At 38.2% G+C, this 14,667-nt stretch overlaps 1 protein-coding gene and 1 long non-coding RNA gene across 26 annotated transcripts in view; one reads left to right on the top strand and one right to left on the bottom strand.

The window, feature by feature from the left end:
- Window positions 1-14,667, bottom strand: part of CAMK2B (calcium/calmodulin dependent protein kinase II beta) — a 285,827-nt gene that overhangs the window by 219,106 nt on the left and 52,054 nt on the right. The gene's annotated exons all lie outside the window — the stretch shown is intronic.
- The window catches only part of LOC141504796 (uncharacterized), a 44,687-nt gene that overhangs the window by 13,506 nt on the left and 16,514 nt on the right, over window positions 1-14,667 (top strand). For all 3 annotated transcript variants that reach the window (XR_012473475.1, XR_012473474.1, XR_012473473.1), the window contains exons 2-3: window positions 1,308-1,431; window positions 12,805-13,037. This is a non-coding gene — a long non-coding RNA (uncharacterized LOC141504796). The remainder of the gene's footprint in view (window positions 1-1,307; window positions 1,432-12,804; window positions 13,038-14,667) is intronic.

Raw genomic sequence — 14,667 nt, 5'->3', positions numbered from 1 at the left:
CCCCCTTCCCCTGTCTGGTCCTGAATCTCCTTAGTGGGCTCCCAGCAGGAGTAATGCTTCAGCTGCTCTTCTCTACACACGTTGCCATGGAACCTCATGGAGCTCGATTGCCTCCCAGTTGTATGGATAGCAGAAATGTTTAATTAAGAGAGGTACCTCCTTCTGAAAGCTTCAGTACAGCCTGTTTCCCTTTGGCAGCCTGCATCTAGGTACACTGATCACAGATTTCTTCTTCAGTCAGTCTGACTTGCTGGACCTTTCAACCCATCTAGTACTACTTATTGCTACTGAAATTCATTCTTAATCTCTCTCTCTCTCTCTCTCTCTCTCTCTCTCTCTCTATCTATCTATCTATCTCTATCTCTCTCTCCCCATACTCCCCTTGTCTCTCTCCCTTCCCCCTCCTCTCTTTCATTCCCTGTTCCTCCCCTCCCCACTTAAAACCCCTCTCTCCCTCCCTCTTAGTCTCTTTCCTCCTCAGCCCCCATTACTCCCCCATCACCTTCTCCTCCCCATCTCTCTTTATCTCCCTTCCCCTATCTCATTTCCCCCACTCACAACCCCTCTCTCCCTCCCTCTTTGTCTCTCTCCCCCTGACTCCCTATCTCCCCCCCGCCATCTCTCTCTCCATGTAACTGGGCTCTGAAGGACTGGTTCTGAACTCTTAGTATTTACTATTCAGTTATGCAGTATCACAAATGCTTTTAGCTGTCAGAGGACAGATGAGACCACATGCAGGTCTGGCTATATAATCATTAAAAAGATATGTCTGCTGAACAAGATATCTATTGAATTCTGCCTTACTCCTGTCTTATTTCCATCAGAGGCAACAAAGCTGTTACCAACAAGGCACAAACACTGAAAATGGAGGCAGGAAAGAACTGATGTCAAACCTATCTCTGGCACTTATTAGCTCTCTTACTTAACTTTTCTGAGTCTCAGATTTTTTCTTCTCTAATATGGGACTAAGCATAGCATTAACCTCACGAGATTGTCCTGAAGATCAAATGAAATAATGTATATAAAGGAATCTAGAGCCCTAAGAGGGCTATATAAATATCGGCTTTTATTAAGATCATAGTTTTACAGCTTGACAAGACCTCTAAGACTAGGTCACGCAATCCTCCATTTTAACAGATGAATAAACTAAGACCCAGAGAGGATGACTTGCCTAAGGTCACACAAGCCATAAATGCCAGAGACAGGTTTGGGACCCAGGTCCTCTGACTCCATATTCAATTTTTTTCCCTCTATAAACTGTCACTATTACTGTTTTCCTAACTTTATGTGACTGGGTTTATTGGAAGGAGGAGAAGCAGTCCTGCAGAATGGACAAACGACTAGTCTCACACTCTGGATGACCTGTGTTCAAGAGCTGCCACTGACAAATGTGTGACCCTGGACAAATCATTTCACTCCTCCATGGCCCAGGTACTCTATAACTATAAATCACAGAACAGTTATCAATTTGAATGGATAAAGGTGGTTTCTTTCTCACCAATAGCAATAAAATCACAGATCTCTATAAAAAGGGTGGGAAAAGAAGTAGAGTAAACATGGCAGAGTGAATCTATCACAGTCCTTAAGTTTGAATTAAGAAAGGCCTGGGTTCAAGAACTGGACCCTGGTTATACCCAGTGGCTGTGTAACTATGGACAAGCCATTTATATTTCTCAGTGCCCCCAAGACAAAACATTTTTCATGAGCGGCCAAGCTGCACTGGCAAAAAAAGCCTCCACACTGAGAATTCTTTACATCAAGAAATCAAAGGCCTAAACCCTTCCCTCCAAACAAAAAAAAAATGGGAATGAGAATAAGGGAATTAGATATGCTCAAGTGTAATATGAAACTAAGATATGATCCCTAGAGTGAGGGAGAGGTCTAAAAATTGCCTCCTTGGGTGTGACAGTCCAGAAGATCTTTTGAGCTGTTACTCTGCTACTTTTGACCTGGCTTTTCACAAAATAAATCTCTATATATCATGAAAAATAGAATTTTATGGCATTGAAAAAGTATATATTTTTTAAAATATACCTATGAGATAGGTAATACAAGTATTATTTTCTCTAATGCACCAATGAAGAAACAGGCTCAAAGAAGGCAAGAAACTTGTTCAAGGTCACACAACTAGTGACAAGGCTATAACTTCAATCTTTCCACCTCTCATATCCATTCCCTTCTCTCACTCCCACAACACCAGCCTAATTTAGGTCCCTATCACCTTTCCCTGGAAAATTACAATAGCCTCCTCAGTGGTCTCCCTATTTCCAGACTCCTCCTTCCCAAATTCATCCTCCACATAGATTCCAAAATGATATCCTGACAACACATATCTGACCATGTCCTCCCACTCACTCAGAGTTCTTTAATGCCACCTTATGGCCTTGAGGATAGGGTACAAAACCCTCTCCATCTGATATCTGAGACCCTCCACCATCCGATTCCCAAGATAAATTTCATCTCCTACTACCATGACTTTGCACAGATCTCCCTCATGACCTTCCTCATGTCTGACTCAGAGAATGCCCAGTTTCCTTCCAGTTATACCTCAGGTACCACATCCTACATGTTGCATGAGGCCTTTCCTGATTCAGCTACTTGTTAAGGAAGAATGGGAATCTGTTAGGATATACCAAGCTTTGTGTTGAGTGCTTTTTACAACCATCTCACTGATCCTCACCACATCCTATTTTACAGCTAAGGAAACTACAGAGGTTACGTGACTTAGTCACAGAGCCAGAAATCGTCCGAGACTTTATCTGAATTCCAGTCTTCCTGTTTCCAGGCCCAATGCTTTCACCACTGCACCATCAGCTGTGTTAACTCTTTCATCTTGTAAAAATTACTTTGTAAAATTTTGTGTAAATTTTATATTTACTAATCTGGGTACATGTGTATCCTTCTATTTTAAGGCAATTACCTTGTGATAACAAGAACTGAGGAGGGAGGGGGCAGGCTCTGCATAGCCCAGTAAAGTGTTTTGTATATAGTGAGTGCTTAATCAATATATCTGGAATTACTTAATTAAACTATCCTTCAAAGTCCAATGCAGACACAGCCTTGAGAGGAAAAAATAACCCTCTTCTTTTATATGATGGAGGGAACTAGAGGATTCTAGCCATGCTAGAATGGCTGGGCCTGCTTCTTACCATGGTGAGCCCAAATAAGGGTACTTGAGGGAACATCAACATGAGTGCAGTTAAGATAAGGGCAATAGTTAGGAAGAAGAGTCAGCTGCTAAAGTTCTTAAGAAAAGAAATATGACTTAGGGACTAGTAGCTTTTCTGATTGAAAAATAAGATTTTCATTTAATTGTTTCCATATCAATTATCTCAAATCCATCTGTGAGACATATTTTTTTTGCTAGCAGTGGAGGAAATGGGAAAAGTTTTATGTAGCAGGTGGTACTTCAACAAGAACCTTCAAGGAAGACCAGGTTCTTTGAGGCAAAAGTGAAGAGACCTTGAGGATCGCTATTCCAAAGATGTGGAGCAGGAAATTTTATAAAGAAGAGATCAAGAAATCCAGTTTGGTGAACCATAGAGTATGGGGAGGATAATAGCCTGAAAAGGTAGATTTGAGTCAAGATGTAAAGAGCTCTAAAGGGCAAACAAAAGAGTTTGTATTTAACCTAGAGGCAATAGGGAATCACAGAAATTTACTGAATAGGAGAATGACATGGTCAGATCTGTGCTGAAGTAAAATCACTTTGGCAGCTGTATGGAAGACTGATCAGAATGAAGAGAAATTGAGGAAATGGAGGGGAATTATGTCACTGAAATAATCCAAATTAATCTAAACTAGTTTATACTAGATTAAGAAGAAGCCATTAAATAGGCTACTGCAATAATCTAGATTTTAAAAGATAATAATGGCCTTAATTAAGGTAGTGGCTATGTGGGTAGTGAGGAGGCATGAGATACAAGATTTGGAACAATAGAAATAGCAAGTATCCAATTATTAATTGACTAGCTAGGGTGATGGAAGGTGAAGAGCCAAGCATACTGCTGTAGTTATGGACCTGGGAGACTGAGAGAATGTTGGTGCCTTCAATGAAAATAGGACAGTTAGATGGAAGGCTAGGTTTGAGGGAAAAGATAATGAGATCTGTTTTAGATACGTTGAGTTTGAGATGTCTCTGGGATGTCCAGTTTGAAATGCCCAAGAGACAACTGGAAATGCATAACTGGAATTCAAAGCAGAGATTAAGGTTAGATACACAGAAAGCTGTATACATGTAAATCCATGAGAGCTGATGAGGTTGCTCAGGAAGACCGCAGAGATGGAAAAGAAGAGGGTATAGGGCATAATAGCCACAGTCAAAAACGGTGACACAAAAAAATGAAGCAGCAAAGAAAGAGCCAGAGAGAATGAAACTCAGAAAAGAATAATATGATAAAAACTCTGAGTCAAATGTATATCTAGGAGAGCTGGGTGATCAAAATAATTGAGTACAACAAAGAGATTTTAAAAATGAAGACTCAGAAAATTTGGCAAATAAGAGATCCCTGTTAACTTTAGGGAAAGTAGTTTCAGTTGAATGATTAGGTCAACTGCTAAACTACAAAGGGCCAAGAAATGAGTGAGAAAAGAAGAAAAAGCTATGAATGTCAACAATTCTTCCAAGAGTTTGGCTGATAAAGTGAAAAAAGATACAACATGAGAGCTTGATAATAGGGTATGGTCTAATGAAATATATTTAAGCATGGGGAAACTCAGGTATATTTGAAGGCAATAAAAAAGGCACTAGTCAATAGAGAATAAAGTTTGGTGGAGAGGCAATCTTTTGGAGAGGGCAAGACAGAATGAAATCAAGGGTCTGTGCAAATGGACGACTTTGACATCTCATTATCAGAGACTAAAAGGAAAAGGAGAGACTATATAATGATATCAAGGGCCTATGACATATAAAAGGGGAGAAGAATGAACCATTAGTAAAACTGGAATGAGAGGTGACTCAGGTAGAGGAATAGAGTTTTGAATCAAGGAAATAAACACAAAAGCAATGGTGAGATCTAGGTTATGATCATCCCTATATATGACTGAAATAGAGTTGAAGTAAGGGTATTTGAAGGAACATCAACATGAGTGCAGTTAAGATAAGGGCAATAGTTAGGAAGAAGAGTCAGTTGCTAAAGTTCTAAAGAAAAGAAATATGACTTAGGGACTAGTAGCTTTTCCGATTGAAAAATAAAATTTTCATTTAATTGTTTCCATATCAATCATTATCTCAAATCCATCTGTGAGACATATGGCTTTCTTTTTAAAAGAACCTAGTTCTTTTTTATGGCCTGGAGTTAGGAAGGATCATCTGCCTGAGTTCAAATCTGATCTCAGATACCTAGCAGCTGTGTGACCTTGGATAAGTCACCTAACTTCTGTTTGCCTCAGTTTCCTCATCTATAAAAGGAGCTAGAGAAGAAAATGACAAACTACTCCAGTATCTTTGCCAATAAAATTCCAAATGGGGACACAAGGAATTAGATACAACTAAAAATGACTTAACAATAACAAAAAAAAGCTCCTCTCATGGTATAACTTTAAAAATTGCTATTTCGGGGACTTTCAAGAATAATTTTTACAAGTCATGATTTTCCCCTTATACCTAACATTTTAGGATCAGTTCCCCATAAGATGCCATCCTATTGCCCTAAGTCCTTGATCTACAAATCTACAAGGTCCCTTGAAGTTACACTGGACAAGGCTGGCCCCAAAGCTCTAATCCTGGAAATCAGCTGGCTCCCTATACAGGCTACCACCAGTCAAGATAAATACAGGCTACCACCAGTCAAGATAAACTGAGGCCAGCCAACTATCAGAGAAGACCCCAAGTTTGAACACTGTAACCAAAGTTCTCCAGTTATTTGTCTTAATTTATAACAATGTCCTGTGAGCTTGTTCAGCCCAAATCTGGGCTGCAAAGTTACCATTCCTTACTGTTCCCTCCTTCCAGAGGAAGTGGTAAAACAGAGATATCTACAGTTGCAGAATGGAGCCACAAACCCTGGTGTATAGAAGTATCCAGGGCCTAAAGGATCAGCTGGCTCTGATACATGGGTCAGTGGATTAATGGTAATGTTGAGGAGGGGGAGTATAGGATAAAGAGGAGGGGAAAATATTAAGTAATTGAAATCTACAAAGAATCCCCAAAGCCTCTGAGCAGTTTAAAACTCCTGCTCTTCCCACCAAAGCTTTCACCAGAGCCTTAACAAATAGCCTCACTAATGGGGTTTGAGTTTCCTAAGTTAATTAGCCATGAAACAGCCAAAGGCAGGTAGCCAGAGGAAGAAAGGGAAAGATGGGAATGAGCTACAAATTCAATATTCAGCCCGGGAATCTTCTGAACCCTTGGATTCAAAACATTGGCTTAACAAATACAAGATGGAAAAGGCATGGCTAGAAACTAAAATGGTGAAGGGAAAGAAAAAAGAACTAAGGGAGGGAGGTTAGTACCCTGCAAGCTCAATAGAAGACAATATTGTGATATGGCAGCTAAAAGCTATCTATTCTCAAGGTGCACTTTAAGGATTGTGAAGCATTCTACAAATAGTTTCTCATCTAATCCTTACAACAACCTCATGGAGGGAGATGCCATTATTATTATTACTCTCATTTTATAGATGAGAAAACTGAGGCAGGCAGCAGTTAAATGACAGCATTAAGAAAGATATAACATTCGGGATTAGGGAGGTGACAGTCCTGTCACACTCTGTCCTGATTAGACCATGAGCATTGTCTTCAGTTAGGAGCATCATACATTAGGAAGGAAATTTGTAAGGTAAAGAATTTCCATAGAGCAACTAGAAAGGTTAAAAGCTTCATCTTCATACCATGTGAAAATCAGTTGAAGTGGAGCTGCGTGGCCCAGAAAAGAGAGACTTGACATAGTCACAATACCAGTTTTCAAGTACATAGACTGCTGCTGTGGAAGAAAGATCAGAATTGTGGTTGGCCCTAAAGAACAGATATAGGAACAATGGATGAAAACTGTAAAGAGAGAATAGAGGTTTAGTTTTAAGGGAAAAAACTCCCTTTTCTTTAGTCCTATTCCAAATTGGAATGAACTGCCTTTGGGGGGAATGGGAAAAGGGGTGGGTGATCCTTCTCACTAGAAGTCTTCAAGCAAAGACTATGTGAACACTTGTCAGATGTGAGGTATGGTGGGGATGCTTTGTCAGGATGGGATTGAAACAGATGGTCAATGAAATCCCAACTAGTTTCTGTGCTTCTGTGACAACAGAATCTATTTGAGTTGGCAGGCAGTGTGGTTGTATCAATGAAGTCAGAAGTCTCTAGCCAACCATGACAGAGGACCTGTCCAGAAGTGGCCTCGAGGCTATGAGAGATATTGTAGACCTGCCCCGTTCTCTAATCTGTTCCAAATCATGATTGAAAAATGACATCTTCTACCTATCTTCCATTAATACAGAAATAGTTTCTAAATGGATCATATAGGATAAAGGGGGCAACTTTCTATTGTCAATAGGATAAGTTCCTCTTGATTTGTAACTATGATCCCCAGTAAGCCATGTGGAGTGGACTGAGGATTGGCCTTCTACTTATTAAAAGGGCAAAAATTCATTGTCTTCTAAGCTCACTGCCAGAGCTTAGAAGTTGTCCTATCATTGGGTCCTCCGGAAAATTTTCTGAATTGATTTAACTAAAAGTCATGGTCAAACTATCTTCAGACAAAGTCTTTAGACTTTACCCTTGATCTTCTGCCTCTCTCCTCTCTTTTCTTCCTTTATGATTAGTCATTTCTTAGCTCTGCTCTCCTCTCATCCTTGGCCATGGAATAGAACCTGGATCTATTCTGTTTTTTCTTCTTCTGAGGAATGAAAGAACATAGGGATTTTTCAACTTCTCCATATTCAGAAGTAAAGAAGTGACTTTTGTGGTGAGCAGTACGTCTGTCTATCTGTCTGTCTCTCTCAAATTCATGCAGCAGGCCCCACTGGTTACAACATTTGTATTAACTAGATAGCCCTATGTGTTTAGGATACTTGTAAATGGTTCTATTTTCATTATATAGGAATTGTTTTGTTTAGATTATTATATTTTATTACTGAGTAAATAGTTAATATGTCTCATAGTTCAAATTGTATTAAGTTGACTATTGATTTATTAGTTTCTCATGAGAGTCTATGTATTGATTTTTTTTCCAATTTGGAACTATGATTTCATCAGTGAGGTAAATTCTCATTGTGAAAACTTCCTCCAAAAGTAGCTCATCAACTCACAGGTAACTTATGATCTTAGAGAATTGCCCATGCCATTAAGAGGTTAAGGGACCTGTGCATGATCACTCTCTAATATGTGTTGCAAATATGAACCCAGGTCTTTATGAGTCCAAGGTCAGATGTCTCCAAACAATATAACATAAATAACCTTGGACTTATAGTCAGAAGATATAAGATTTGGAGTAGCTAGAGAATGCAGTGGATGGAGCACCAGCTCTGAAGTCAGGAGAACCTGAGTTCAAATCCAGCCTCAGACATTTAATAAATTACCTAGCTGTATGACCTTGGGCAAGACACTTTTTACCCCATTGCCCTGAAAAAAAAAAAAGAAGATATGAGTTTGAATTCTACCTCACTTATTAACTGATCAAGGATCAGTCTTTCTCAGTCTCAGTCTCCTCATTTGTAAAATGGGGATAATAATTATTTGTACTAGCTATCACATAGATAAATAGATCTGAAAAAAAAAGAGAAAAAATAAGAAATAAATAGATCTGGGAATCATCTGCATAGTTGATAATCTGCTCTCTGGAAAAGCACAAAAGAAGAAAGTATAGACAGAAAACAGATGAGAACTTAGAAAGTCCCCTACATTTAAGGGGCATGACAAGGATAAAAATACATAGCAAAGGACAATGAGAAGTGATAAGACAAACAAAAGAAGAACCAGGAAAAACAGTAGCACAAAAACCCCAGAGAAGAAAGACTATCCGGTAGAAGAAACCAACAGTCAGATGCCATAGAGAGGTCAAGAAGAATGAAGATTGAGGGGGAAAAAACTTGGCAATTAAGAGATCACAGGTTGTTTTGGAGAGATCAGTTTTAGTTAAATTATGAAATTAAAAGCCAGATTGCACTGGATTTAAAAGAGTGGTGAGAGAAAGTGGGTGACTTTCTCTAGGAGTTTAGTGGAAAAGGAAAGGAGAAAGAGATATAAATGTGATAGCTAGCTACAATGAGGAAATCAAGTGAGAAGAGATCTTTTTATACGTTTTTATTTTGCAAGGCAAATGAAGTTAAATGGCTTGCCCAAGGCCATACAGCTAGGTAATTATTAAGTGTCTGAGCCCGGATTTGAACTCAGGTACTCCTGACTACAGGGTCAGTGCTCTATCCACTGTACCACCTAGCCACCCCTACAAGTGAGAAGAGATTTGAGCATGAAGTAGGGGAAGGAGTCAAAAAATAGGGAGAGATTAAACATTAGAGTGGGGGGAATGGTTATGGAAGCTATTTGCTGTAAAAGATAGAAGGGCATAGGATCAAGGGTATATATGGACTGATAGACTTTGCCAAGAAGAGGTACTTCTTCAATCCAAGATTAGAGTGAAGGAGGAAGTAGTGGGGATGATGTCAGAGGGCTATGAGATGAAGAAAGAGGAGAGGGAGAGGAAACATTTCCTAAACTAAAAAGTGATATATTCAAATCAACAAATATTTACCTACTATGTGTAAGTCATCATGGGGAGCAGTGGGAATACAAAAATATAAAATGATACAGTCCACACTCTTAAGGAACTTATACTCTAATTAAGGGAATATAATCAAATACAAAAATAAGTATGATAGTAGATGGCGTGTAATGCTAGCCTAAAGAAGAGATCCACACAATGTGGTATAAGGAAATATGAGGAATAAGAGATCAATTCTAGCTGAGCGAAGTCATCCCCAAAAGGGATGGCATCTAAGTTAGGTTTTGGAGAAGAGAAGAATTTCCATAAGCATAAATGAGGAAGCAAAGTATTCCAGTCATTAAGGCAAGCCTGCATGAACTTTCAGAAGCAGGAGACAATAGATCACAGATCTAAAGCTTGAACTAATCCAATCCTCTCATTTTACAGATGAATAAACTGAGGCACAGAGAAATGAATTGATTTGCCTAAGGCAGGAGTTCTTAAACTGGGGTCCATAAATTTGGGTTTTTTCCCTTATATTTTGATAACTATGTTATTTGGTTTAATTTAATTGGTTTCCTTTATAATTCTACTTTTTATGTTTTGCATTTTGAAACATTATTCTCAAATGGGTCCTTCATAGGCTTCCCTAGACTATCAAAGAATTCATTACTTACAAACACACACACCCCAATAATAGTATCACCCAGATAGCAAGAGACAGAACTTTCATGCCCTGTGACTCCCAAATCAATACTCTTTCTACCTTTATCACAACACTTTCTCAAGCTGGGGAATCTGCTTTTTATTTTTGAAGTAATGGGAACCACCAAAGGCTTTAGAATGGGTTAGAGACATAATCAAACCCATGTCTTTAGAAAATTCATCTGGCAGCTGAGTGAAGGAAAGACTGGAGAAAAAAGAGATTGGTATTAATATTACTGCCTAAACACTTCCTTAGGTGTTTATCTTAAGCACTTTATGTCATTAGTCATTACTGTTTAAATGTTCTCTCTCTCAGCTAGATGGAAAGCCCCTTGAGGTAGTGACTGGTTAAATTCTCAATCCCAATTGTCTTGCCCATATTACTAGAAACAGGTCATAAATATATGTTGCCTGGCTAATTTCCTTCTACTCATTTTCCTTCCCTCTTCTTCATACTTTGTCCCTCAAAGCTTCAGTCCATTAAAAAGGGGAGGTCTTAATTAGAGAGGGGTGACTTACTACAGTGTGATAAAAGCATCCCTTCTGACCACTTACCTTCTGCTCTGATTCTCAATTTAACAAGCCAACTGCTGACGTGAAGTCTATTTCCCAAGTAGGTTTTCCCAATACAGAGAGGGTAGACTGACCAGATAACCCATGCTTTCTAGACCACTAGGTCAGCTGTGTTTCTCTGAGTTAATTGAGAAACCAGTATTTGAGAGCAAAACATTGCTGTAGAAGTTTGGACTGTATTTAGCCAGTTTTCCCAGGGACAGATCACCCCTTGTACAAAATCACTACTGGAATTATAGTCATAAACTCTGGACAAAGTTCCAGATCCTAGAAACCCAGACTTTAAAGCAGCCCACAAGACCTATTCATTTGTTCAACATAAGATGCTCACCTCTCAGTATAGCGTGGCAGAAAGGGCAATGGACTGGTATCAGAAAACCCAGGTTCTTGTTCTTACTCTTATTATTTATTGCTGTGTGACTATTGCCATGTTATTTAAAAGTCTCTAAGCTTCAATTTCCTCACCTATTAATTTGGGATAATGCTTATCAAAAGATTTGTTTCTTGGAGTTTTTTTCAACATTTGTTTTTAAAAATTTTGAGTTCTAAATTCTCCCCCTGTCCTCCTACCTTCCCCAACCCACTAAAAAGGCAATAAGATATCCATTTTACATATGAAATCATGCAAAACCTATTTCCATATTGACCATGTTGAAGGGGGGGGAAAGGTAAGAAAAGTAAAGAAAGTGGGGGGAAATATTTTTCATTTTACAGAGTCCATAATTCTTTCTCTGAAGTTGAATAGCATTTTTCATCATGGGTCCTCTGGAATCATCTTGGATTATTGTACTGATCAGAGTAGCTAAGTCATTCACAGTTGATTATCATTATAATATTGCTATTACTGTTTACAATGTTTTCCAGGTTCTGTTCACTTCAATTTACATCAGCTGATATATGTGAAACCATCCCCCTTCATCATCTCTTATAGCACAATAATATCTCATCACAATCATATACTATAACTTGTTCAGACATTCCCCAACTGATGGGTATCTCCTTGATTTCCAATTCTTTGCCACCACAAGAGTTACTATTAATATTTTTGTTCACATGGATCCTTTCTTTTTTCCTTTGATCTCTTTAGGGTGGCATTGCTAAGTCAGCAGATATGTACAGTTTTTACATTCCTATTAAAGGACTGTTTCAAAATAGCACCATGGAAGATGACATTTTTACATAACTGGTCTTTTACTATATTTTTAAAAATCAAATTAAGGTAGATCAATGAGCACAGCATTTTGAATCAGGAAGTTTTGAGATTGAATCCTACTTCAGATACTTTCAACCTGGGTAACATAGTCCCATTCCCCCTCCCCATGCTAATAAAGTCACTTAACCACTCAGTTTTCACATTTGTAAAATGGGAGCAATAATAACACTCACCTCACAGAGATGCTGTGAGGAAATAATGATATGATCCATATGAAGTGCTCTGTAAATCTCAAAATGATATATAAATGTTAGTTATTGTTATTAATAACTACTTGTGGTTTTCAATTTTAAAAAAAGATTCCCCATCCATAAGAGGAGCTTTTTAGAAGTATAGGCAGAGGAGAAATAGTCTCCTCTTTACTACATGTGAAACATTTTCTGTTCCATTCACTTACTTAAAAAATAAAAAATAACCCTGAACCAAATTACTTTTTACTGATGTAGGACCTTGATTAAAATGAAGGGTTTCCTTCTCCTGAAATAAAATGAGTTCTTTGGAAGTGGTGGGGAAGCAAAGCTAATTCACTCTTCTAATTTTGACTCAAAATTCAATAGAGAAGTAGCAAGTTTTAGTCAGCTGTTATCTCAAAAAGCATTCAAATATCTGCTACATGACCCAGTGAAAGCTTGAAAGCGCTTTAATTATAATAGATTCTTAATGAATTTTTGTCAAATAGACTGAGTGAAGGAAGTTTGAGAAGAGTGGTAGTTGTTGATGCTGATCGAGATAAGCAGAACCAGAAGAACACTGTACACCCTAACAGCAACATGGGGGCGATGATCAAACTTGATGGACTTGCTCATTCCATCAGCAACAATTGGGGTATCTGCGATGGAGAATACCATCTGTATCCAGAGAAAGAACTGTGGAGTTTGAACAAAGACCAAAGATATTACTTTCAATTTTGAGGTAAAAAACCATTATCTCATTAGGTAATTTTGCTATTTCTTCTTTAAGGATATGATTTCTCTCTCATCACATTCAACTTAGATCACAGTTTACCATGGAAACAATGTAAAGACTAACAGACTGCCTTCGGGGTGGGGGGGTGAAGCCAGAATAGGGGAAAATTGTAAAACTCAAAAAACTCAAAATAAATAAAATCTTTCTAGAAAAAAAGAGCGGTAGTTGTTAGCTGCACTAATGCAACATAGACCAAGTATTGTATTTGGAAGTAGAAAACCTAGTTTACTCACCAAGTAAGTGACTTTCTTAACAAGTCACTTACCTTCACTTAACCTCAACTTCTTCATCTGTAAAATAGAGAAAATAATGCTGAAAACACATCATAGCGTTGTTATGAGGGTCAGATGAGAATATATATATATATATATATATATATATGACTATGAATGCCATGATTATTATGATGATAATGGGGAGGAGGATAAGGAAGCAGCAGAATAGCTAGAGAGAACTGGCCTCAAACAACTAGGAAGACCAAGTTCAAGTAACACCTCTAACACAGCTACTGGCTGTGTAATCCTGAATAAATCATAGCTGCTTAGTGCTCTAGGTAGTTCTCTATGATTGATTTACAAAGAAAGGCTGAAGTGCCCTTCAAGAGTGAGTTCTTCATTATACCAATGACAGATAGAGTCACTTACCCTAGTGTTGTTATTACTACTTTTCATAGCTTCTTCTCATCCCCTTCCAAAGTCTTTTCACAAATGTTCTCAACCAAGTAAACAAGATATTATATACCCAAGTCCCCAGGACACTATTATTTTTATATCCCTCCTTTGTGATATAATCCTTGCTTTCATTGGGTGAGTCAGGAAGGTGTATATTAAATTCAATTCTGTAAATATTATTAAGTATTTCCTACATGCAAGGTATATCTTGCATTCAAGGAGCTTAGGTTCTATTTGAGCAGCAATTAGGCACATAAGGAGATAAAAACAAAGCACATACCAGCTAATTTTAAGAGGAAGACAGAAAATGTAACTGAGAGGGAAGGAGAGTATCTGAACCATTCAGTGTAGGTGACACCTGAATTATGCTTTTAAGAAGGCTGGGGGAACCTATGAAATTGAGAAAAGGAAAGAGTGAATTCCAAACCTATAGGAATCACACATCCAAAACATGGAGAAGGGAGATGGAATGTTATGTACAAGAACAACTGACAGGTCAATGGGACTGCAATCAAGAATGCATGATGGGGGGCAGCTAGGTGGATAGAGCACTGGCCCTGGAGTCAGGAGTACCTGAGTCCAAATCCAACCTCAGACACTTAATAATTACCCAGCTGTGTGGCCTTGGGCAAGCCACTTAACCCCATTTGCCTTGCAAAAACCTAAAAATAAAAAAAAAAAGAATGCATGATGGGTAGTAACTTGAAATAAACAAGGAAAGTTTGATGGAACAAGAATGTAGAGGGCTCTAAAGGATGTTCTAAAGATTTGAATATTATTTTAGAGGCAACAGAAAACAATATTTCCTCAAATTTGTATAAAGTGAGCAGATGATTCACAGTGGACTTGGCACACTGAAACACTGTTCAGTATCCTAAATTAAATAAAAATTCCAAATAATAACC

Source organism: Macrotis lagotis, chromosome 1 (assembly GCF_037893015.1).
Source record: "Macrotis lagotis isolate mMagLag1 chromosome 1, bilby.v1.9.chrom.fasta, whole genome shotgun sequence".
NCBI classification, from domain to species: domain Eukaryota; kingdom Metazoa; phylum Chordata; class Mammalia; order Peramelemorphia; family Peramelidae; genus Macrotis; species Macrotis lagotis.
The sequence above is the reverse complement of the archived record's forward strand: the minus strand, read 5'-3'. Positions and strand labels throughout refer to the sequence as shown.